Source organism: Arachis stenosperma, chromosome 9 (genome assembly GCF_014773155.1).
Source record: "Arachis stenosperma cultivar V10309 chromosome 9, arast.V10309.gnm1.PFL2, whole genome shotgun sequence".
Taxonomy (NCBI): domain Eukaryota; kingdom Viridiplantae; phylum Streptophyta; class Magnoliopsida; order Fabales; family Fabaceae; genus Arachis; species Arachis stenosperma.
In genome coordinates this window covers 45,788,090-45,792,026 of record NC_080385.1, presented here as the reverse complement: position 1 = coordinate 45,792,026, position 3,937 = coordinate 45,788,090, and the positions used below count along the sequence as shown (strand labels likewise).

At 42.0% G+C, this 3,937-nt stretch overlaps 1 non-coding gene across 1 annotated transcript; it reads right to left on the bottom strand.

The window, feature by feature from the left end:
• Positions 1–507: 507 nt before the first annotated feature.
• On the bottom strand, positions 508–615 carry LOC130952656 (small nucleolar RNA R71). Its single transcript, XR_009074833.1, has one exon. It is a non-coding gene; the product is annotated as a small nucleolar RNA R71 (small nucleolar RNA).
• Between the last annotated feature and the right edge of the window lie 3,322 nt (positions 616–3,937).

The following is a 3,937-nucleotide window of genomic DNA, read 5'->3' as shown; positions in this document are numbered from 1 at the left end:
GCTGACCCTGAACCCGAGAGGACCTTGAAGAGAAAGCTAAGAGAAGCCAAGGCACAACTCTCTTTAGAGGACCTGACCGAATTCTTCAAAGAAGAAGAAGACATGGCAGCCGAAAACAACAATAATGCAAATAATGCAAGGAAGGTGTTGGGTGACTTTACTGCACCTACTCCTGATTTTTATGGGAAAAGCATCTCTATCCCTGCCATTGGAGCAAACAACTTTGAGCTTAAACCTCAATTAGTTTCTCTAATGCAACAGAATTGCAAGTTCCATGGACTTCCAATGGAAGATCCTCATCAGTTCTTAGCTGAATTCTTGCAAATCTGTGACACAGTCAAGACTAATGGGGTAGACCCTGAGGTCTATAGACTGATGCTATTCCCTTTTGCTGTAAGAGACAGAGCTAGGATATGGTTGGACTCTCAACCTAAAGAAAGCCTGGACTCTTGGGAAAAGCTAGTCAATGCCTTCTTAGCAAAATTCTTTCCACCACAAAGATGGAGTAAGCTTAGAGTGGAGGTCCAAACCTTCAGACAGAAGGATGGAGAATCCCTCTATGAAGCTTGGGAAAGATACAAACAATTAATCAGAAGATGTCCCTCAGACATGCTTTCTGAATGGAGCATCATAGGTATTTTCTATGATGGTCTCTCTGAACTATCCAAGATGTCTTTGGATAGCTCTGCTGGAGGATCTCTTCATCTGAAGAAGACGCCTGCAGAAGCTCAAGAATTGATTGAAATGGTTGCAAATAACCAATTCATGTACACTTCTGAAAGGAATCCTGTGAATAATGGGACTAGTCAGAAGAAAGGAGTTCTTGAGATTGACACTCTGAACGCCATTTTGGCTCAGAATAAGATATTGACTCAACAAGTCAATTTGATTTCTCAAAGTCTGTCTGGAATGCAAAATGCACCAAACAGTACTAAGGATGCTTCATCTGAGGAAGAAGCTTATGATCCTGAGAACCCTTCCATGGAAGAGGTGAATTACCTAGGAGAACCCTATGGAAACACCTATAATTCTTCATGGAGAAATCACCCAAATCTCTCATGGAAGAATCAAGAGAGACCTCAACAAGGTTTCAATAACAATAACGGTGGAAGAAACAGGTTTAGCAATAGCAAGCCTTTTCCATCATCTTCTCAGCAACAGACAGAGAGTTCTGAGCAGAATACTTCTGACTTAGCAACAATGGTCTCTGATCTAATAAAGACCACTCAAAGTTTCATGAATGAAACAAGGTCCTCCATCAGAAATTTGGAAGGACAAGTGGGTCAGCTGAGCAAGAAAGTTACTGAACTCCCTCCTAGTACTCTCACAAGTAATACAGAAGAAAATCCAAAAGGAGAGTGCAAAGCCATAACCATGGCCGAATTTGGAGAGGAAAGGGAGGAAGTGAACGCCACTGAGGAAGACCTCAATGGGCGTGCACTAGCCTCCAATGAGTTCCCCAATGAGGAACCATGGGAATCTGAGGCTCAAAATGAGACCATAGAGATTCCATTGGATTTACTTCTGCCTTTCATGAGCTCTGATGAGTATTCTTCCTCTGAAGAGGATGAGTATGTCACTGAGGAGCAAGTTGCTAAATACCTTGGAGCAATCATGAAGCTAAATGACAAGTTATTTGGAAATGAGACTTGGGAGGATGAACCTCCTTTGCTCACCAAAGAACTGGATGACTTGTCTAGGCAGAAATTACCTCAAAAGAGACAAGATCCTGGGAAGTTTTCCATACATTGTACCATAGGCACCATGACCTTCAAGAAGGCTCTATGTGACTTAGGGTCAAGTGTGAACCTCATGCCTCTCTCAGTAATGGAGAAGCTAAGGATCTTTGAGGTACAAGCTGCAAGAATCTCATTAGAGATGGCAGACAACTCAAGGAAACAAGCTCATGGACTTGTAGAGAATGTTTTGGTAAAGGTTGAAGACCATTACATTCCTACTGATTTCATAGTCCTAGAGACTAGGAAATGCATGGATGAATCCATCATCCTTGGCAGACCCTTCCTAACCACAGCAAAGGCTGTGATTGATGTTGATGGAGGTGAACTGATCATTCAAGTGAATGGAGAATCCTTTGTGTTTAAGGCTCAAGGATATCCCTCTGTCACCATAGAGATGAAGCATGAAGAGCTTCTCTCAAATCAGAGACAAGCAGAGCCCCCACAGTCAAACTCTAAGTTTGGTGTTGGGAGGCCACAACCAAACTCTAAGTTTGGTGTTGAACCCCCACATTCAAACTCTAAGTTTGGTGTTGGGAGGTTCCAACATTGCTCTGAGTATCTGTGAGGCTCCATGCGAGCCCTCTGTCAAGCTACTGACATTAAAGAAGCGCTTGTTGGGAGGCAACCCAATGATTATATTTTATATATTTTCTTTTGTTATTTTATGTTTTTTTGTAGGTTGATGATCATAAGAAGTCACAAAATCCATTGAAAAAGCAAAAACAGAATGAAAAACAGGAAGAAAAACAGCACACCCTGGAGGAAGATGCTGCTGGCGTTCAAACGCCAGTAAGCCTAGCAGTTGGGCGTTTAACGCCCAGTCTGGCACCATTCTGGGCGTTTAACGCCAGAAAGGGGCACCAGACTGGTGTTAAACGCCAGAAAAGGGCAAGAACCTGGCGTTAAACGCCAGGAATGGGCATCAGCCCGGTGTTTAACGCCAGAAATGGGTCAAAACGTGATTTTTGATGCCATTTGGTGCAGGGATGACTTTTCCTTGACACCTTAGGATCTGTGGACCCCACAGGATCCCCACCAACCCCACCACTCTCTCTTCTTATTCACCCATTCACCAATCACCTCTACCACTCTCCCTCTCCTCCATTTCTTCTTCTTCTACTCTTTTGCTCGAGGACGAGCAAACCTTTTAAGTTTGGTGTGGTAAAAGCATTGCTTTTTGTTTTTCCATAACCATTTATGGCATCCAAGGCCGGAGAAACCTCTAGAAAGAGGAAAGGGAAGGCAAAAGCTTTCACCTCCGAGTCATGGGAGATGGAGAGATTCATCTCAAGGGTGCATCAAGACCACTTCTATGAAGTTGTGGCCATGAAGAAGGGTCAACTTTGATCAAAGGTTGGACCAAGTCCTCATAGATATCTGTGAAAAGGACGCCCAATGGAAGAGAAATTCAAGAGGGAAGCCGGTTCAACTGAGAAGGCATGACCTCAAGCCCATCACTAAGAAAAGAATGGAGCAAACAAGAGACCCCTCTCATCATGAGAGAGGAGCAACAAAGACAAGGAAGAGACATTGAGGAGCTCAAGCACTCCATAGGATCTCCAAGAGGAAGAACAAGCCGCCATCACTAAGGTGGACCCGTTCTTTAATCTCCTTGTTCTTTATTTTCTTGTTTTTTCGAAAATTTTGCTTTATGTTTATCTATGTCTATGTCTTGTGATCATTAGTGTCTTAGTGTCTATGCCTTAAAGTTATGAATGTCCTATGAATCCATCACCTTTCTTAAAAGAAAACTGTTTTTATCACAAAAGAACAAGAAGTACAGGATTTCAAATTCATCTTTAAAACTAGCTTAATTAGTTTGATGTGGTGACAATACTTTTTGTTTTCTGAATGTATGCTTGAACAGTGCATATGTCTTTTGAATTTGTGGTTCATGAATGTTAAAATTGTTGGCTCTTGAAAGAATGATGAAAAAGGAGACATGTTACTGAGGATCTGAAAAATCATAAAAATGATTCTTGAAGTAAGAAAAAGCAGTGAAAAAAAAAAGGGAGAAAAACGAAAAAATTGATGAAAAAGAAAGAATAAAGTTGTGATCCAAGGCAAAAAGAGTGTGCTTAAGAACCCTGGACACCTCTAATTGGGGACTCTAGCAAAGCTGAGTCACAATCTGAAAAGGTTCACCCAATTATGTGTCTGTGGCATGTATGTATCCGGTGGTAATACTGGAAGACAGA